This window comes from Balaenoptera physalus (genome assembly GCF_965194825.1).
Source record: "Balaenoptera physalus genome assembly, chromosome: 2".
Lineage (NCBI taxonomy): Eukaryota > Metazoa > Chordata > Mammalia > Artiodactyla > Balaenopteridae > Balaenoptera > Balaenoptera physalus.
Window position 1 is genome coordinate 137,515,609 of NC_138883.1, and position 22,846 is coordinate 137,538,454.

Genomic DNA, 22,846 nt, shown 5'->3' on the forward strand with positions numbered 1-22,846 from the left:
TTTTATCTTTATTTACTTCCTTTAATTTTTCTTGAAATGTTTATCCTTTTATACCTTGAAAATTCTAACCAGATTCACAAATTATTAATTTTCGCCAAATAATTTATCTTAAGAACTATATTGTCAACTACTCATGAGTTTTACAGAGGAATGCAGCAACTTTACTTGTATTGTTACTAAATATTCTGTTCTTATATTCCTAATTAACTCTTTAAACAACAAGTTATGCAGAGAGTGGGATTGTTCTTTTTTTTTTTTTTCTTGAGATTCTTTTGGACTAATCCTTGTGAAAGTAACCCAACAGTAGGCTAGTATTTCAAGATGTATTACAGAACTGCTACATGATGTTACACAGGTTAAGTGCTGCACACCTTCAGGGGGTGCCATTCACAATGTAAAACTTTGGGGAGGATGGGAGCTTTATGAATGGCACCCCTGGAACTTGTGTATGCACAATCTGCAAGAAGGTATTTAGTAACTCAGCAGACAGGGTTTATGCTTTTTGCCACAGTAATTCCAGTCCCAGAATTTTATCTTGAGAAATAATTCTGCAGACGAAAGAAAATGCATTAACTCTTATCCATGACAGTGAAAAACTGGGGACAATTACTGTATATTAGTTTTTAGTATCCACAATTAGAAATGTTCATAAATTTTATGTTATATATTATATATCTCAAATACATGAGCTATTACACATTTATTAATAAAAATAATTATGAAAAAAATCTAAGCAAATATCTGATTACCTTATTAAACTAAGAATTATAAATTATTATACCCATTCTGATTTTAACTTTTTATGTCAATATTTATTCACATGATCAAAATTAAGACATACTAAAAAATGAGAATAATTATGGATTTTTTTCTTTTGTAAGAGTATTCCCAAATGTTATAGTTACATACAATTTTTTTTCTTTAATGGAAGCAAAAGAAAAGAGCTATGGCTCCTAGAAAATTAATATTTGGTACTTTAAAAGTCAGAACATTGTTCTTTTGACTGAAACATGCTTTTTTTAAAGGGCATTTTAAGCATAATGAGTGTTCCAGCCTAGTGTCCCCTCCTTGACTCACTGTGGAATAAGTGGTTGTGTTCTCCTTTGTCACAGGTTGCCCTGGTCTCTTCCTATCACTTTGCATCTTTGTACCCTTACAAATTTTCTAAGATCCAGGATGCGAAGCCTCCTCAACCAGCTAACCACAATCAGCAAGTGTAGAGGCAGTTTTTTCTCTACCAGCAGTGATCATCCACAAGAAGGCTGGCTTTCATACAGTGGAGTAGAAATCATCAGCAGGTGGTTTTCAGTCATTTCAACAGCACCTCATTGAGCTGGCACCTCTTTCTAAAGCACAGCAGGAAATTTGCTCAGCTGCCAATCCATACATGTGGACATGCCATTTTTTAAGAATTTCCCCAAAAGCCTGCCTAATTTATGATAAAGCTGTTGGCTGCCTTTGACCAGTTAGAGCATTAAAACAATGTTATCAAGTTATTCAGTTTCATGTAGATATTGTTTGAATTCAGCTGTGTCTTATTTCAAGAATCCAGGTTGTAAGTATTATAGCATATGCTGACTTATGGCTTTAGAAAATTATAAAGCGGATTTTCCCTATAGGATCTGGGTAGATTCTCAATCCTGATCCCAAGAGCAGTACCCTTGTTAATGCTAGTCCCCTGAAAAGAAAGAATATTCTGTGTATAAACACACAAGATTTTTTAAGTCTTTAATCCATGCTACAGTGTAGACATTGGTGATAGTTAAGCCAGGAATATCTGAAGAATAAATGTAAACATTTGATTCTAGGTGGATTTATTCCTCTGAAAAATAAACACTGTATATGATAAATGATAAATGTGACATCTTGACTCCAGTAAAATCCCAAATCCTGTTATTTAGAACCAATTGGGTGCACTACAGATGTTGATTGCAAGTGAACTCAGAAAATAATCACTCAAAGAAATAATTTGTCTTTCAGTTTGCAAATTTGATGTAGTTGGTTGCCTCATGTAACTCTGGAGTTCTCTCTCATCTATGATTTTCACCAATTTTATACTTAATATCTGTTACTAAAATGGAAAAATTTGGTCAAATATCTTAAATCCATGTGAATAATGCTTTCAGAAGTTTCTTGAAGGTTTGAATCTTTTTTTTTCTTTCATTTCCACTGTCCTATGTCTAGTCCTCATGCCTTGTCCCACTGCGGCTAGAGGTATCCTGGAATTAGGAGAAGCAAATGAGGACAGATCTCTTACCTGAGACTTTAACACCTGAATCAGAAAGGTGGCTTTCAGGAGTAGAACCTCATGGTCATGCCAGGTCAGAACCAGGGAGAGAGTTTAGATTCAGGTCAATAATCTACATGAACCAGCCAATGTGAACAAACAAATAAGGTGAAGTTAGGGGTGAGGAAAATTCAAAGGTCAATGTTAGGGAAGAGAGTCTAAAGTGTGCCTGTCCTAAGGCAAAGTGTAAGTGGTTTCCCTGTCCTTAGTGGCTTGTATGAGCATGCCATAAGTGTTTAAAAAAAAAATGAGCTGCAGAGAGGTCATTTAGGATTGCTATTTAAAAAAATGCTGTGAATTCTCTTGAATCTAAGCAGCTTGGGAGTAACTAATAACTAATAAAATGTGGCAGAAATGACTTCTGAGGGAAGATCAGAATAGGAAGGGATTCAGCTTCTGCCTTATTTGTTAATCACTAGACTGGAACCTTGAGCCATCGTGGAGGAAGTTTGACTTCCCAAGAGCAGCCATGCTATGAGGGAGCCCAAGCCACATGGAGAGGCCACACCTAAGAGGTCTGGTCAGCAGCTCCAAGTAGCATCAAATACCAGACATGTGAGCAAGTACACCTTAAAATTATTCCAGCACCCAGCATTTGAGTCACCACCTGCCATTAAATCTTCCTAGCTAAGACTCCAGATATCATAGAACATATGTAAGCTGTCCCCACTTCTCCCTGATCATAGTAAAATGGTTGGTTTATGTCAGTACATTTTGGAGTCACATTTTGATGCATCAATAGTTACTTAACCCACAATGTGAATGTATTTGGAAATAGGACCTTTACAGAGATAATTAAGGTTAAATGGGGGTCATAAGGGTAGTGCCATAATGTGATATGACTGGTGTCCTTATAAGAAAAAGAAGAGACATAGGGGAGTGTGCACAGAGAAAAGGCCATGTGAGTTCACAACTAGAAGATGGCCATCTGCAACCCAAGGAGAGAGGCTTCAGGAGAAACCAAACCTATTAGAACCTTGATATTAGATTTCAAGCCCCCAAAACTGTGAGAAAACAAATTTCTGTTTAAACTACCTAGCCTATATTTTGTTATGGCAGCCCTAGCAAACTAACACACTATGCAAACTGAAAACTTTCCAATGCCCATCAGGAGTAGAATAAATAAATAGAGCTATAATCATACAAAGAAATACTATACAGGGCTTCCCTGGTGGCGCAGTGGTTGAGAATCTGCCTGCCAATGCAGGGGACACGGGTTCGAGCCCTGGTCTGGGAAGATCCCACATGCCACGGAGCAACTAGGCCCGTGAGCCACAACTACTGAGCCTGCGCTTCTGGAGCCTGTGCTCTGCAACAAGAGAAGCCACGATAGTGAGAGGCCCGCGCACCGCGATGAAGAGTGGCCCCCGCTTGCCGCAACTAGAGGAAGCCCTCGCACAGAAACGAAGACCCAACACAGCCAAAAATAAATAAATAAATAAATAAATAAATAATAATGAAAGGTGCTAATAATTAAAAAAAAAAAAAAAGAAATACTATACAGCAATGAGGAATAATGATCCATAACTACATACATATTATAAGCAAATTATACAAAGATAGTTTAGAGCCAAAGAAGCCAGTCATGGCATAGTTTATTTTATGATACCATATATTAGTTTGTCTTTGTTGAACTTCATAAAAATGGTATGAGAAGTTAGCATACTGATTATTTTTAATCAGGAGAGTATCAACTGGAAAAATACATGACGTAAGGGTTCTGGGATGTTGGCAATGTTGTTTTTTGACCTAGGTGCTAGTTACAAGGAAGTATCTAGTAAGTTAAAATTAATCAAACTGTATACCTATGAAATGTTATGTTTTTCTTTGTATAAATTATCTTGACTTAAAAAAATAGTTACTCAAACAAGGAGGAATTCATACATCCAGTGGTTAGGTAACTATACACAAAGTATGGGGATATCACAGTTTATTCATGGATCTCCAAGGTCACTTTGAGGTTTAAATCTGTATTCTGAACTTTTCAAACATACGTCCTTCCCAAGGGAGGGTAAGAAAGGTTCCAGTGGATCTTCTAATCTACAGTATAAAATCCCTACTGGAAGTAGCAGAGAAGGCTAATCTGAAGTCCCTAATGAGGTATGTGGTTAAACTCAAGGTCACATGAAGGCAAAAAGAAAGTTGAGGTATTTGGATATTCATTGTATCACTCTGTACATCCTGTATACAGAGTTCATAGTTTAAGTGGAGGAGATTTGACAATATCTGTATGAACCATATACAACAAAAAGTATGTGTGTTTTAATAAGTCCACTGCATCATCCTGAAAATAAAAATGAAATTGAGCTCATGGAGCCAAGATATCAAAGCTAGAAACACAAGAAGCAAATAAAAATAATCTTTGTTAAGTTGGGTTGTGCAGTGGGCTCTGACCAGGTGCCTCAAACCTTAACTTATAGTAAGAATCATTTTTATGGACTGATCAAAGGGCATGGTACCTGGCTGAGCCTGCCAGGCTTGAGCTGGCATTTTGAAGCATTGCCAGAACCACAGCCCAAATAATGCTTTAGAACCATTCCAATGAGCACTGGACACAAGATACTGCTGCTGATGTCGCTGCCCCTGGTGCCCCAGCAAGCCGGGTGTTCTGTTACCACTTAACCCACAGGGAGGGACTTTCCTGCATCCTGCTTTGTGGTAAATCACCCAGGTCAAAGTCTGGGCGGATGTATCTGATTCATCAGGACTAGAGTATGTGCAACTGATTGGCTAAACTTAGGTCAGGTGCCTTGGCCTAGCTGCAAGGAATCCTGAAAAAACTGGTACTTGGAATCTTCAGTTTCTATTTCTCACCAAGATACAAAAGGTAGAGAATTCCTTAAATACAGAAATGGGGTTTGTATGTTGAACAAAGAATGTCAAATATATACTAAAAGTGCCAATTATGGTACGGGCTTTACCAGACACTTTACATATATTTTCTTATTAATTCTTGTAATAATTCCTTGTGATAAGAATTATTATTACTCTTGCCAATCTATAGATGAGAAAATTAATGTTTAGAGAGTTTAAGTAACTTTCCAAAGTTATATTCATGACATGAGCATGCAAACCTAGGTCTATCAGATAACAAAGTATGTACAGAAAAGGGACTTCAGAAAATTAGAGCTCTTTCTTGCAGTAGATCCAGGGGACTAGTAAATTCATTCAGAGCCCAGGTAAGCTTAACGTTTATAGGATATAATTTTATGGATGGAGAGTCAAGAGAATGTGTCCTGCAGTAACAAATTTATTTCTCCTCCTGTATTTTTAATTGATGAGTTATGTAAATGAAAATTATGGGGACAAAAGTAGTTCTGGAGATCAACTTAAGTGATTTATAGAAGATTAATGCTCTGGAAAAATATGCTTGGCAGGGAAGTTGGCCCAGAATCCTCTCGTGATGGAGACCAAAATTGCCCATTTTCTTGGGGAATGTACTTGTTACAGAATTTCTCATTTCTCTACCAAACAGCTGGCACATTACACATGCTAAGTAATGTAAACCCCACTGACTTTATTATAAAGTTGTGTTTGAGTGCTCAACACAGTAAATCCAGATCCACAGCAGTAGGTGACAGGATAACCTGCCCAGTTCGAGGCAGGCGAGTACACCTTCCATAGGTGCTCACTGACATGTCCTCCCACACTGACATGTCCTCCCATGCCAGACTCCAACCATCACTTCATATTGGATGTGTCACTTTCAGAAATCAGACACCAGTAAGCCCACTTGTTCTTCCCTTCGGGAGTAATGATGTAATATCTAAATGCAGGGCAATCTTGAGAGAATCTTAGAAGTCCTGAGTTTGAAAGACTCTCAAGAACACTTCCCTGGTACACAGTGAATTAGGACAATTACTCTGTACCCTGCACATGGACAGAGTGTTTTTACCCAGGAGGAAGGTGGTTCTATGTAATTCTTTCTTACCCAAAGGAGGGCAGAGGATGGAAAGAAGGAGGTTTATCTTTATTTATGGTAAAGAAAATCTGAGGTGTACCTGTGGACATTCAGCCCAGGAGCCCTATCAAGGATCTCTCCCTTCTTTCCACAAACACACTGGCCCTTATATATGATGCCTTTAGTGATACCCTATCACACTGAAGACTTCCACTGATACACACTGAGCCTGATTATTTATTTCCTAATTTACATTCCTCCAGAAGCAAAGCCTGAGGAGTGGACTTGAGTATAGGTTGTTTATTTAGGAGGTGACCTCAAGTGAGTGGAGGAAAACAAATAACAGGTATGTTCGTGATTAGATTATCTCAGCAGTGGGTGACCGAGGCTCAGTTCTGCTGGGGACCCTCTTAGAGATGTAGAATACAGGATGTATTAGTTGCCTCCGGCTGCTGTAATGAGATACCTCAGACTGAGTGGCTTGAACACTAGAAGTTTACTTTCTCACACTTCTGAAGGCTAGAGGTCCAAGATTAAGGTCCTGGTGTAATAAGGAAGAACATTTCATATTCTGTTACAAGTTAATCACTAAAGGGATGTTGCCTGTAAGCTGAAATTATATCGGATTGGCTAAAAATTCATTCGGGTTTTTCTGTAACATCATATGGAAAAACTGGAGTGAACTTTTTGGTCAACACAATACATAATAGCCCATCTCTGGGAACTCCACCTCCCAGGTAGTGAGCATTAAGCTAAAATACCTTTGTTTAGCTCACAGGAAACATCCTGACCAGGCCCACCTGTGAAGGGCTGCAGGGCGGAAGAAATTAACACATCCCCCCTGCAGGCAGATGGGAACCAGGAAGTGTTTGACTTTCCTCCCTCCCCTTTTAGTATAAAAGAAGCCTGAACTCTAACTCAGGAAAGATGGTTCTTTGGGGGCACGAGCCCACCATCTTCTCAGTTTACTGGCTTTCCGAATAAAGTCGTTATTCCTTGCCTCAACAACTCACCTCTTGATTATTGAGCTGTTGTGTGTACGAGCTTAGACTCGGTGACACTGGTAAATTCAATTTCTGCTGAGAGCTCGCATCCTGATTTGCAGATTGTTGCCTTCTCACTGTGTCCTCACATGACCTTTCCTCGGTGCATTCACAGAAAGAGAGTTCAAGCTCTCTGGCGTCTTCTTGTAAAGACACAAATCCTATCAGATCTGCAAATACTGCCACACTGGGGGTTTAGAGCTTCAACATAGGAATCTGGAGCGGAGGGGTGGGGGGGACAAAAACATTCCATCCATAATACAGGGGCATTATTAGTACGGTGTTTTTCCACCACCGCCCCATCCTTTGTTAGGTGATGTTCCCATACTTGGCAGCCAGTGAATGCCCTCTAGCACAGATACAGGAAGCTGAGGAATTCTCATCAGGTTGTAATCAAGCAGGACCCTATGGGTCTTCCCAGGATAGACCCCCTCCCCCATATCCTCTGCTTTAGCTCCTCTCTGAAGTACCTAGATAACAGTATCTGATGACTATTTCCTGAGTTTTTCAGATGCTAAAACCATCACAAAATGAAAGAAAGTAACTACTTAATGATCATGAGCATGTAGCCCCCAGATCTGCTGGCACCTAAGGATTGATCACCATCAACCAATCAGAGAATTGTGCTGATCCTTTACCCTGGGACACCCCTCCCTCACCTTGTCTTTAACAATGCTTTGCTGAAACTCTTCAGGGAGTTCAGGGTTTTTTTTTTTTTTTTAGTACAAGCGATCTGTTCTCCTTGCTTGACCCTGCAATATATGTTTCTCTGCTCCAAACTGACATTTCAGTTTGTTTGGCCTCACTGTGGGGCAGGCACAGGAACCCTGTGTTCAGTAACAAGGTTGACACCAGGGCGGGCTAAGGAGACATGGGCTGTGAGTGAATCTGCTTGCTCTGTGGCCCAAAGGTCTTAGTAACTAGTCCCTGGACCTGAACCCCTGGACAGTGACCCTGGGCAAGAATGCTTGGATGCTCTCAACGTTTAAGGGGTGACTGCCTCGGGCTGCCGGGTACATGGCTGTCAGCCCTCCAGCAGTGGGTCAAAAACAGAGCGAAACCAGGGACACCATAAAGGAAAAAGAGGCTTTACATCTAAATAAATCAAATACCACGTGCTTTACATTTTCAGGACCTTTTAAGAATTTGTGAGTTGGAAACATGAAACACTTTTTCCAGCTGTCATTCAGTGTCATTCTTTCTCCAAATACATATGAAGTGACTACTATATGCTTGTCAGGTGAACTTTTTAATAGTGACCAGGACATGTAATTAATCTTTTTCTTCTGAAAGACTTACAGGAAAGGCTGCATCAGAGCTCCCCCCATCACTTGTATTAGTGAGCTTAGCAGTCTGGAAGCTCTTCCTTTTGTCCAAAGTCTTCCCTACTTTAATGTCATTTATTAGTATTGTTATTTACCAACAATTAAGTTGGCTTATATGTATGATAGCAATTTTCATTTACATTGTACAAGTGTCTGCCTCCGTGGCACCAGAGAACAGCAGAGCCTCATTTTTATTATAAAATTTGCAGAAGGAAAGGAAAAGAGTGAATATTTATTTAGCACCTTATTGCAATCATAACGGCTAATACTTTCATGGTATTTACCAAGTCCCAGACATGTTCTAAGAGCTTTACCTATTTAAACCTCATGAAACCTGATGAAAACACAATGCAGTAGGTATTAATTACTTTCACACTTTACAGATTTTAAAAATGAGGCACAGAGAGGTTAAGTAGCTTTCCCAGAGTCACACAGCTATACATGGTAGAGCAGGATGTAGCCCAAGCAGGTTGGCTCCCTTGGCCACAGTCTTAATCACTAGGGTGTCTTTCTTCTTCATGTGCAATTATGTGGCCTTACAGTCATCAAGGAACTTGTCAAAGACCTGTAGATAGTAAGTGGTAGAAACAGATTCACTCACAGATCTACCTGTCTGTAAGGCCTTTCCGTTCTACACCCTGAAGTCCTAACCAGGCTACTCCTTAGGTTATTTTTAAAAAGCTTGTTTCTCTTATCTTTGTGTCATACTTTTTCTGACAGATTTTCATAGGAATCTGTTTGATGAGAACACTCCATATATTCCATTGTTATGCATTTCTATATTTACATCTAGGTTTATTTTACAAAGAATTCAACATGGCTAATTTTCAGTGTATTTTGTTTCACAGCTTAGATTTTTGAATTTGCTAAACCTGGTCACACAGAGAGAAGGAGGTGTTAAGTTTACTAAAACTAGCTTACAGGAGGTAAATTTAGGCCAAATAAACATAAAGATGATATGGAGCTTGTTATCCCAAGACAGTGAAAATATAAATAGGTTCAAAGATGGCTGAGATAAATTTGTAAATGACAACCCTTAAAGAAGTTGTGAAGGAAAATTGGTATGTAGGAGAAATAGACTCTTATCCTGTTTATGGAATTTTGTCTAGTTGGTACATTTTTTCATTCCATCATTTCTGAAATGGCTCTTCTTTGTCTCATGACAGTTTCTTAATGAGCAAGGGGGCTCTTTTGGCCTCCTAGTTTTACTGTTGTCACTAGTAGAATTCTGAATGAAAGGAAAACAGAATAGGCAAGGTTGCCTGTGCGTTGCCCAAGTGGACCCCTGTTTACAGTGCGCTCTGAGGCGCCCATCTGGTCAAGCATTCCAATTTCAGAGTGAATTCTCAGGGCTAAAGCCATTTTTCAAAAATTTATTTCTTGCTGCAATCTGAATGCTAAAAGGAATAGCACGATATTACATTGGCACGTATTTATTTACCACTCAGATAGAACAGGCTAACTGTACCTATCGAGGGATTCCTCTGAGGACTGTCAAGAATCTTGAAGGTCACGGAGTCCAGTGGAGTCCCCTCTTTTTATTTTACAGATGACTATACTGATGCCCAAGTGGTCCAGTTATTAATTGATGCATAACGAACTACTCCCCAATTTAGTGGCTTAAAACAACAATCATTTTATTATAGCTCCCAATTTTGTGTGTCATGAATTTGGGCAGGGCTCAGCTGGGTCATTCCTCTGCTCCATGTGGTAACAATTGGGACCGCTAATTGTTATTTGACTGGTGGAGGGTCTTTTCCTCTCTCTAGACGTCAAGCCAGACAGCACCCATTTAGTCCCAGAGCATCTACCCCAAGAGGATGGGGTCACTTAGAGAATTCCAAACTGCTCCCCAAAGTTGTCTGTCAATGATCCAGGCTACATCATGGAGTATGTTGACAAAAGGTGTCAGGGGACATTTTTCTTGCCTTCAGGTCTACATCCTACGAGATCTTGTATCAAGTTCTTTTCTATCAAGTTCAACTTCCCAGAGTTCTCAGCATCTCTGAGCCCTTAGCTATTTGATTATTATTTTCCCACACTTCCTTTGTATGTGTACCTTCTCTCCTTCCTGGTGGACAGAGGACACGAGAGCATTTGCCTTGCTTGGCATGTGGTCATGTCAGAAGGAAGTAAGAGACTCTGGGCTTGGGTCTGAGTGAGCTGGAGCCCTGCCATTCAAGCTAGCATTTATGAATCTTGCAGTTCCCAGTATCACAGCTTCTATTTTTTGTTAGGTAGTAAAAAGGGGTAGCAGGTGTTGAGGGAACGTAGCAGCTCAAGCTATCATTATTTCTAGACAAACCAGCAGTTCTAATGAATGATATCAAATATGAATCTAGGAATAGATGCCCCTCAGTCTTTCTTGGCATCTTCCTCTACTTCTTCTCAAAGATAAAATGTGGGAAAGTACATGCCCCCTATAAATTATTTTCCAGTGCAGACATCCTAGAGAGCATATCAATAAGCTACTGCTTTTCCCCTTAGTTCTATGTGACTGTGAACTTCACTTTCAATTTATTTTTTCATATTTATGTTTTTATTTTCTATTTCGCCTCCCATCCCCAAATCTACAGAGAACTAGAAAGGAGCATCTGTAAGAACCAGCTGTACATTCAATGGGTTGTTTGTTTAAATTGTGAAAGAAAAGAATTGATTGAAATAGAGGATTACTGAGGATAATAGAAGGAGGATATATGGACATTGGCATTAGACAGGTCTGAGTTCAAATTCTTGCTCTGCCACTTACTTACTATGTGAGCTTCAGCAACTTAAAGTCTCTGAACCTCAGTTTTCTCACCCGTCAAATGGGCATAACTATACCTCTGTCATATGATCATATTAAAGACTGAATGAGATGGTGTATGTTCTGTTTCTCGCATGGCGGGAGTTCAGTAAATTCCAATGTCCTTTGCTCAAGGAACAGCTCTGTGAGTAAACACATGTAGAAAATGTTTTAAATAAAATAAACATTTTTATTAATATAGGCCTAGAAATGTGAGATCATAATAAATACTATTTTCTTTAGCATTCCACATTTTTAGACACTGTGCTAGGCTCTGTGGAGACAACATGGAAAACCGAGATCCCAGTCCTCAAGGCAGGAGGGTGGCGGGAGTGGAGTGGGGTGGAGGTCAGTACAGCAACCACAAGACAAGAAGATAATGACTTTTAAGGCGGTGTGCAAGCGTGTTGGGGAGACTAGGACTGCAGTGTTCGGGGCAATGAAATCCGTTCACAACAAGAACAGATAAGTTGCATGAGGTCACAGTGGGGCTCACCTTGAACTCTACGGGCATTTTTATTTGACTTTGAATTTTGGTCACCCATTAGAGGAAATCAATGCTTTAGAAGAGTTAGCAAAAACATTTTAAGAAAGGTAAAATTCTCCCAAATTCAGAAATCATAAGAAATTGAGAGAAATTTTTTGGCCAGTTTAGGGCCAAAAAATAGAAATTTGAGGAAATTTAAAACTTATACAATGTAATTTTTACATAATTTTTAAAGATTGGTTAATTTAGAAACAATAAATATATACTTCTATATTTTCCCATTTTGAAATAAGCTGACTTAGAGAAAATTTGCAAAAATAGTACTTAGAATTCCTATATAACCTTCTATGTTTTCTCAAGTGTTAACATTTTAACACCTTTGCTTTATTCTCTATCTATTTATCTTTTTTAAAAATGTGAACTGTTTGAGGATGAGTAGAAAGCATTATTCTCCTTTACCTTTAAGTTTCAGTGTCATACTTAAAATTAGGATATTCTGTAACATAACCACAGTACAATTATCAAAATTAGGAAGTTAACTTTGATACACTCATATTATCCATCTACAGATATTAAAATTTCATCCATTGCCCCACTAATGTCTTCTATGGAAAAAGAAACAATTTTCTGGCCCAGGATTCAATTCAGAATCACACACTGCATTTACATGCCGTGTCTCCACATTCTTTTTCAATCTTAGTCTTCTATGTCATTCATGAAGAGTGTATTTTTTGGGAGTATGTATCAGAATTTTGCAGAATGTCCCTCAACTTGGTCTCGTCTGATGTTTCCTTGTGGCTAGATTCATGCTATGCATTTTTGTCAGGAATACACAGAAATGGTGGTGTGTCCTGCTCAGTGCATCATATCAGGAGGCACTTGGTAATGATTTCTGCCAAACCTAGGTTAAGGTTACACCTGCCATTTTTCTCTACCGAAAAGTTACTTTTCCTGTTTGTAATGAACTGGTATCTTGTGAGGAGATACATTAAGACTATGAACACGTGCCATTACTCATCACAATTTTGCCCACTTGTTTTAGCATCCTTGACAACTTTTATCTAGAGCAGTTATTTTTAAAGTAGTTGCCAAATGGCAATATTCTAATTCAATCATTTCTTCTACATTTAGCTGGAAGTTTTCTGTAAGGGAGAGCTTTCCTTCTGAAATATTAATTTATTTTCCCATTTACATGTTTATCTTAGTGAGGACTCAAGGGTTCTTTTTTATTCTATGGGTTAGTATACTTATGTATTTTGTTGCTCAAATTCTGTATTTGATTAGTGAAAGCCCCTTCAAGTTAGCTTCTGTGTTTTTTTAACAAGAACCTCGTTTTGCATTATCTATGCCCAGCCCTGGAATCAGCCATTTCTCCAAGGAGCTCTTTTATTGGGAAATGTGTTTTATTAATTTTAAAGTGCTGTTTATTCTTTTTCTTTTTCAGCAATAACTGACCATCCATAATATTTAAGGCAGCGAATGTGGTACTCTGGAAACTCAAGATGTAATTCTTTACCCCAAGGAATTTCTATACTAAAGGAGACATAAGGCATGTACACAAATTCCCATACAAGATAGAAGTGATGCATTATAAGAAGGTTAAACATTAGGTGTTGTGGGATGCAGAAAAGGGGAAAATCCCTTCAGGCTGTGAGGGTTCAGACAGGCTACAAAAGGGAAATAATATGTGAGCTATAAAGGAATATTTAAATGTGGAGTAAATAAAGAGAGACGGAAAGATGATCAAGTAGAGAAAAATACTTTGTTCATCATTGAGACAACGGATGCAAATTTACTAACTAAATTTATAGACAATTATTTTAAAGCTATATGTGTTTTAGGATTTTGAAGATTTGCACTCCTCTCCTCTCTTGTGAAGTAATTTCTGACACCACAAAGCAGGCACAAAGATTTATTCCACATAGCTCCTCAAGGAGATGGGGACAGGGCTTTACCGCAACCTGACCTTGACCTGTCTCTAGGCCTGGGCCAAAGGAAAGCCTGCTCTGATCAGCTTTTGGCATCAGGCAGGGTCATAGGACCTGGTCTCACTTCACCCCCATTCCTCTTGGCTCCTCTGGGAGGCCCTGACCATGGCTGCTGGACATGGACCTGTCCTCAGATGTTGCTGGTGATGGCAGAGCTTTGCCTGGATGCAGGCTTCTCTTAGGACACTGAACCTGAGGTCCTGGTTCATGGATTTGTTGCAAAGAGTAAAGGGATGCACAGGAAAGCATGTGGTAACCTGTGTGAATTTTTTTAGTATGTGTCTCATGCAATATTTGGGATATGTTTGCACTAAAAAAATTGTCCTTTGTTTATCTGAAATTCGAATTTAACTAGGCATCCTGTATTTTATCTGGCACCCACAATCTTGAGAAACAGAAGTCAGTACTGACCTCCTGCCCTATGACACCTCCCCCCGGGTACCCAGAGGAACCAGAACCCTCTGGAATGCCCAGCAGACCATGCCCTGCTTGCTCAATAATTGTGCAGTGTGAGATTGGTGGGTAAATTGGACATTATGGGAATTTATAATCAGATGGTACATACAAACACCAGGAGATAAATTACCCATATTAGTTTTTATTTAAACCATAATTGAGTATGTGAATAGAAAATTAATATAATGTATTGATACCATCTGGTGTTCCAATTTCACACCAGTTTTTTTCATCTATCTTAATTTAAACATGATCGAATTTTACCCCTACACACGATTTTATTTCATTAATTACTGTTTTTGCTTAAGTACCATCGTGTTGACCATAATCCTAAGTGGATTTAATCATTTGTAGATAATGGAACAGGTGTGTTGTCTTCAATAAACCAATGTTCTTCCTAGTTATACAAATGTTAAGACTCAGTAGTTCACCTGCATAACAAGATTGAATAGTAAAACAGTGCATGCCACAGAAACATATTTAAAGAGATTCGAATTCGTTCGCTCATGTATTTCTTCAGTGCCTCTTTGTTAACTGACTACTATGGGCCACGGACTTGCTAAGTACTAAGGCTAGAATGAGTCTGGTGACATCTTCAGACCTGTGAACAGATGATGGCAGTGGGGGACAATAAGGCACAGTTACACTGCTCTAGGGACACAGAGCAGAGAATCCCAGATATGATAGAAGAGAAATGAGCAAAGAGAGACAGCCAGAGAGATGAGCAAAGAAGCAACAGGAAAAGGCGTTTAACACATCCTCATTTTCTAACTCTATTGGTTAGCTAAGAGCACTTAGACTAGTATAGGATTCTGTGGTTTAAGAAGCACATTCACAGGCATGCACACACACACACACACACACACAAACACACACACACACACACTGTGGAAAGGAGTAGTATGAGGTTGTCTTTAAGAGCAAAGAAGCACAGAGTAGAAGAGGCAAAAGACAGGTGGTATTTCTATTCAGTTGCTCACCAAGGAGAGAAGGTCAACTTAACTGGTTCAAAGTGTGGGTTTATGGGTGTTTTTTTCTTTGGTGCATCTGTATTTTCTAATTTGTATGCCTTACACTTGTGTTCCTCTGGTGTGATTTTTTTAAAAGGTACTTTTGTAAGACCAAGAAAGGTTGTGCAAATGTTCCAGATTAAAGGAGGCTAGAGACATGCAATTGAATGCAAAGCCTGACCCTAGGCTGTATCCCATAGGCTGAGAAATGCTGTGAAGATTGGAATTGGGTCCATTGACAAAATTGGAATACGAACAGTAGTTAAGATAAAACTGTTGTATCTTGTTAAATTTATGAAGTCGATAATTGTACCGTACTGATGAAAGAGGATGTCTTTATTCTTAAGAGATACAGATGGAGGTATATAGGTGTTAAGGGCCATGATATATGTAACTTAACCTCAAGTGGTTCAAATACTTTATATATACAAATATACACATATGTATATACATACATACATGTATACATATAGGTACACATGTATACACATTTGTATATAGAAATAATATATATGTATATAATATTTTGTAAGTATGTATATTTTCATATATTTAATCTATGTCTCTATAAATGGACAGAGTGCAAATGATACATGATGAAGCAAATAGGGGAAACGTTAACAAAGGTGAAACTCAGAAAAGGTGTACATGTGTTCACTGTATTATTTTTGTTCCAGCAGCTTTTCTTTCTGTAAGTTTGAAATTATTCTTAAAAAGCACTTTTATACCTTATCTTTCTGATCCTCGCAACAATCAAGTAGTATGGGCCTTATGATTCCCATTATACAGATGAAGATACCAAAATAAGGTATTTAAACTCACTTAGTGGCAGTCAGGGGACTAGAACCCAGGTTCTCATGCCCAAAGCCTGTGCTTGTCTCATCAGTCTACTTAGGCAGCCACATAAGTGACCTTACATAGGTGCATGTGAAGGCGGACTAACTTTTTGGACAATTTTGTCCTAGCTAAACATACCGTGTCTCCCCTCAGCCCTAGGCCGGGTGTCTTCTATCCTCTCTACCCTCTCCAGAGTGTATGAGCTGCCTCCAGCTGATGGGGCATCCCAGCGCTCTCCTCAGGAAGTTTCACCACGCTCTGTGGAACATCTTCCCCCAGGAGACAAACTCTCCTACACTTTTCGTCCTCTGTAAGCACTCTTTTGAGCTCATTGCCTTGACTGAAACCTGGCTCTGCCATGAGGACACAGCCACCCCTGCATCTCCCTCACACACACAGGATGTGGGTCTGAATTTTCCTTGCTCCCCAGTGCCTCCTCCACACTTACCCTGTGCCAAAAAAATCTCTGCTCCTCTGAGACTTGATCTATTTGGCTAAATCATTCTATGCCAACCTCCTCATTCTCTTCCAAGTGGCCAAATGGTCACGTCCCCTCATTTTCTGAAGAGTTTGACATCTGGTTTACCACATTCCTTTTCTGAAAGTTCTACCACCATCATGCGTGACATCAGTTTTCCACGCATGGCACATCCAAAGCTCTGGCTCTTCCTTGACCACCTTTTCTCCAATGAGATGCATCTTCAGAGCACTTTTCCCACCCATTCCAGGGTTACGTCCCGAACCTTCCCATTGCACAAGCTACTTCTTCCAGGCAAGGTGATTGGTCATAAAGAACAGAAATCAATCTAGCCTACTAAAGCAGATGGAGGATTCAACGGAAAGAGACCTGCTAGTTTACAAATGACAGGGAAAATCAGAATTCCAAGTCAGAAAAGAGTCAGGGGTCAAGAGTGTCTGGACAGCTGAGAATATGACCTGACCTCTGGTCCTGGGACCCAAGATCACCACTACTTCAGCTGGCAATGCTGGCCCTAGAGCCCCATCACCACACCACTGGACTTTTGGCTCTACCATCACGTCTACTGCAAGTAATCACTACCTGCCCCTTCTTCTGGGATTCTTCTGGGATTACATTAAATGGGAAGGGTATGGGATATTAGAAAGTCAAAACTGATAAAGCCCCATACTCTTCATCTGCTTGGAAACCCTGCATCCTCACCTACTCTTCTTCCCATAATCACCTTTCAAAATAAAGTCCTCATTTAGCTACAGCAATTCGCTTGTTGAAAATTCATTCACAACCCCACCACCCAATCAAGGAAATGTCACAAATCTCTCAGCAAATGCATCCAGCTCTGAGTCCAGGGTTTCTGGGGAGTGTCTATCCCTCCTCCTGGCTGTCTCTTGAACCGTTCTCAATATTTTGAAACGTTTGAACCAATACAATCTATAGACCATGGTGGAGGGAGAAATGGAGGAAATACAAGAAAAATTAGTGTATATATAGAGAAAAAAAGAAATATGAGGGAAGGTCATGCCTTTGTACTGTATCTTGTCTCAAGGCCATAGCTGATGTATATGACCTTCCCCTGTGCCCTACAATTTCCTGTTCTCTAGGCCTTCAGCCAGTACCTGAGGTGATCATGGATGCTTGCCTAGTGAGGTAGCTCACATCTTCCTTCCTGAAGGATGTGAGCTTGTTGGTCCTGCCAATTAGCATTGCAGGAATGGTTGAACTAAAAGGCACCCAGGGGAACCTGTACTCCATTTATAGTTCTTTCTACCCCACTGCTTGATTCAATACTACTTCCCCTTAGTGGGAGTAAGTGCTCTAGCCAACAATATAGTGTCCTATTTTGCTGGTTAATTGAATGGCATGAGGAGTTCAAAGTGGACAGATGGTATTCTTAGGTTCCAATTCCATGAAATCATTGTTGTATTCATGGGTGGAAGCATTCTGTAACTAGATATTTAAATTTCTAAACTAATAAGAGTCTACAGATTCAGGAAGGAAAGCAAATTTTTTGCTAGTGAGTCACTAGATTTAATTATGTGACATGCTCCCCAGTTCTAGCCTCTGTAATGGACCCTTGTAATATGCCTACGAGATTCACAAAATGGTATACTGGAAACTGGTTCTAAGCATATAATTTATTCTGCAAGGCTGCATCCCTCCCAAAGAAGGTTTTGTCCCTTAGTTGGGCCAGGGGACTAGTTTTTAAATATACACACACACACATAATATATAATATGACATGTACAGATAACTAGCAGAAGTATGATTGGCAGGGAAAGCAAATTCAAATGTATCTCTTTCACTAAGAAGAAATTAGTCTTTCCTTTATGGAAGGGGGCTTATGGAATCAATCAGCCACCAGGTCCCAAAATGGTCCTCCAAGATACTACACTACAGGATTGCAGTTAGTTGCTGCTATTGGAAAGTTGGCCACTCAGCAATGGAGTAGTCAGATAAGCTTTGGCAAAGAGAAATCAGTGTTGTTGGGTACATTACGTGCATGGTCCCCATTCCTGCCATGATTCATCTGCCCATTGGGTAGGCACTGGGAGGCCTGGGGAAGGAGGAGACTGGGTCAGTTTTCTCTCCTGATTATTAAGAAGTTGCTGGGTGTGGAAGTGCTATGTTGGGCCCTCATGTAAGATACAGATATTTTTATATTCTGGGGCCATTCCAAAAGTCCATATACCTCTTCTCCAAAGGTCTTACTCCCCAGTGCTCTAGTATTGCCTCCTCCAAGTCCCTGAGCAACTAGCCAAACCAATATGAATAAGTATAAGTCCTTGAGTTAGGCTGTCTCTCCTTCCAAATAAAGTGGCCAAGGAAATGGGCTGCTAAATTTTGTTTGCTGAGCCAATTTTCCTTCTCTGTTCTCTTTCAGGGCTGTTCCCGAGTAAGCTGTAACATTGCACCCATTAATTGTATCACCCATTAATTTTAGCAGTTGCCAGAATGTCACACAGAGCCATCCAAAACACAGCCTTGATTTTTTCCCTCTTTAATCAAGTGGTCTAGAGAGCAATCTGTGAGGATACAGGTGTGGGTTGAGGGAGGAGCAGCCCATATGCTGATATGTTAGCACATAGCACCTGGGCCTCTCATATTATAGGATTTATATGACCCATAATTGGTATACATGTCTATGTTCATGTTTTGTATCCATGTCTGTATTTAATTCTTGTATACATGCCTGCATTATCCAAAATCTTATACGCTTTTGGAAGGCTAAGACCTTGTCTATCATTCCCAACCACTCTATACTTAGCATCTACACAATGACTGGATTATAGTAATACCGTTGGTATAGCTGACAGGTAAAAATACAGGGCACCCAGTTAAATTTGAATTACAGACAAACAATAAATAATTTTTAGTATAAATATATACCATGTGATGCTAAAAAATTGCTGTTCAACTGAAATTCAAGTTTAATGGGCATCCTGTATTTTATCTGGCAACCCTAAGAGTAGGTTTTCAATAACTGTTTGTTGCAATCATGAATAAATAAATAAAAGAAATAATAAGATCTACAAAGTGCTTAAGAGTAAGCACTTTTTCATCTCATTGAACTTTTGCATAACTATATACTAGTGTGAAGTACCAACACTTTCTCTCCATGGCTGCTAGAGATGGTCACCTTTACCCCAGTGGCAAGTTTTCCTAATGGAGTCAGAGAATATAAAATGTAAAGGTTCAAGTGTAAGAGGGGAAAGTTGGGGAAGAATCACTGCTAAACCAATCTTTTCTCTTTTGTTTAACCTAGACAAGAGCAGAGGGGAGGGAAGGAAGTCCGAGAATTGTTCCTGAAAGGATGGTGGTTACTTTCCTACCTAGTTAGATACTGGGTTCAGAGGAACAGTAGCACTCCCAGATAGATTAGGGGGTCCAAGAATAGAGGAGACTTACATCCAGCTTTCTGTCTAGTTCCCTGGGAGACTGAATAAATCAGCTATTGCTGTGTAACAAATATCACAGAATCTTGGTATATAGAACTAGGCATTTATCTTTGCTCACAGGTTTGCAGGTTGGTTTTGCTGCCTCTGTTTCAGGCTGTGAGTCTCCTCCATGTGTCCCATTCAGGACCCCAAGCTGGAAGGGCAGTGACTCACCATGAGTCCACCAGGGAGGTAAGAATCTTGCAGAATGATGAGCAGAAACATGCAACACCCCTTCAGGCCCAGACTCAGATCTTAGACACTGTAGCTCCTGCCTATGTGCCATTTGGCAAAAATAATACAGGACCAAGCTGAATATCAATGGGATGAAGAAGCAACCTCCTTGTATGGAGTAAAAATTTGCTGAATAATAATTGAATCTACCACCAGGGCGGTAAACACTATCATTCAGTTGCATGGGGTGTTGAGACAGAGAGGCCCGCGACAGCCTCTCTGAGCCTTTGAATCCTTTCCCTGAATAGAGCGAGCAGAAAAATAATTTCCTCTGTGCCCAGATAATTATGAAAATTATGTAGTACAATGTCTGAAATATTATAAGTGCTCATACATATTTGCATCCTCTTGGCAGCTATGCCATAGGCTGTGGTTTATCTAGCCTCTACTTGGACAATACACATTGGACATAATAGTTATTGAAGGCTTGGTGTCTTCAATTTTTGTCTCAATTAATCCTTCTGATCATCCTGTAAAATAGATCTTATTCTTTCTGGTTTGTATATAAGAAGGTGGAGGCTGGGAAAGTTGAGTCATTAGCCCAGGAACCCTGGTAAGAGCCAGAAGAACTGGTATCAGAACCCATATGGGTCTGAGTAAAAAGCCTATGGCTTTCCATTGCCCTGCACTATGGCCTGTGAATCCATGTCTCCTCTCTTTGACAGTGGTTCTCTCTATCTTCTTCCAGGGGCTGATGAGAGCTCTCAGAAGTCAGCTTCCAGCCACAGCTATGCAAAAACCAGGAGGAAAGCTTAATGGGGTGAATGAAGCAGCTTCCCTAATAGGAGTTTAGTAAAAAACTCAAAAGTAAGACCAGTGGAGTCCAAGAAAGTGTCTCTCTTCCAAGAAAATTTGACAATGTGCAGCCTCCAGAGAGTCCTGCTGGGGAAGGAAGACTGGGGCTGTCGTTGGCTCTGGGGGCTGACAGGCTCCAGCAGGGCCTTCAAGTTTGACTACCACCAGTGACACTCTATATATCAAGCCCCTGGCTCTGCACTTGGCTTTTACAGCCGCTGCTGAGTCAGTAGGGGGAGTATTTAATTAAAATCATGGTGGCATTGTAGAAATGAGAGACTGGGCATATAGCCAAGTTTTGCAGCCCTTCTCTCTCCGTGGTCCCTCTTTGCAGAGCCCCACTGCCAGAACTGGGGCCTCTGACCCTCCCTCTGTCCCTTCTCACTGGGCAAATGATACAGTTGGATCCTGTGAAAGAGCATGGCTGGCCCTGAGCCTTCAACCTCGAGAGTGTGGCACTGGAGTTTTTACAGCCGTGCACACAAATGGAGGAGATGCAGCTTCTGCTTTATTTAACAAATCATCTTGCAGAGGCTGGTGGCAGTGTTTGGAAGTAGAGTTGTGATGTGACCATATGGCATCACAGGCTACACCGTGCTTCCAGGGAGTAACATGCACCAGGAGCAGTGTGTAAATGGAGAACCAAAGTACCGTTTTATTAGGATTGTGAGCTAAGTTAGGTAAACACTGAATGTAAGATGGAGAAGAGACGGGTTCCCTAGGGCATCACACTATAACACGTGGGGCACGTGGGCCAGCAGAACTCTCAACTCTTCCTGGGGGATACAGGCCTCGGAAGGAGGCGGATGGGGGCTGGAGGGAAGCAAGGGGAGCTCGCATGGTGTCCTGAGCCTCACTCTGTTCCTGCCACTCTCTGTGATGTACTGTGACACTGCTTTCCTTGTCTATTTTTTCCATCCGGCTGTGAGCTCCTTGAAGGTGGGATTATGTCTTTCCTCTGCATGATATCTTTTCTAAATTCAGTGCCTCGTGAAAAGTACTTGCTCAATAGCTACTTGTTGAAGGAATAAAGGATTGATGGAGTTAGAAGTGGGGTCCAAGTGATACAGGAGCGTAGAGAATGCAGGACCTTTCCACTGTGGTAAGAAAAATCCAGAAAGCTTCATGGAGGAAGTGGCTTTTGAGCTGGGCCCAGTACCTCCAATATTTGTTAGCTAATCTTACAAGTCTTAGTCCTCTCATTTGTAAAATGAGAAGCATAGATTCTGGGGGAGTAAATACAATATGAATCCAGAGAATTTAGGACAGTGCCTGTACATAGTAAGACTCAATACATGGTAGTTGTTTTTATTACCAATGTATACTTTACAAGGGGTCCAATAGAACACAGGGTACGGTGAGTGGCGGGGCTGGAAGATGATGAAAACAGGGTCCAGGAAGGTGGATTGAGCCCCATTGAGAAGGGCCCCCTGGCCAGCCTGAGGAATCTGATCTTATTTCTGCAGACGAGGAGGGGTTGTCGGTGTGAGGTTCTGAGGACGGTCTCTGAGGTCAGGTTCCAACCCTGGCTTAACCTCTTGATAACTGTGTGAACTGAGCAATCTACTTAACATTTTAAGCCTCAGTTTCTTCATCTATAAAATGAGGATCGTAAGAATACATTGGTTTCCTAGGACTGCTGTAACAAGTCACCACAATCTTGGTGACTTACAACAACAAATTTGTTCTCTCACAGTTAGGGAGGTCAGAAATCTGACACCAAGATGTCAGCAGAGTCACCCTTCTTATTCTTTTCTGAGACACTCTGGAGGAGAATCCTTCCTGC

The 22,846-nt window shown here is 40.3% G+C and overlaps 1 long non-coding RNA gene across 1 annotated transcript in view; it reads left to right on the forward strand.

The window, feature by feature from the left end:
* LOC309654686 overlaps positions 1 to 3,749 on the forward strand; it is a 1,153,334-nt gene extending 1,149,585 nt beyond the window's left edge. Inside the window, exon 2 of the long non-coding RNA XR_014260412.1 lies at positions 3,612 to 3,749. This is a non-coding gene — a long non-coding RNA (uncharacterized lncRNA). The remainder of the gene's footprint in view (positions 1 to 3,611) is intronic.
* The last annotated feature ends 19,097 nt before the right edge of the window (positions 3,750 to 22,846 follow it).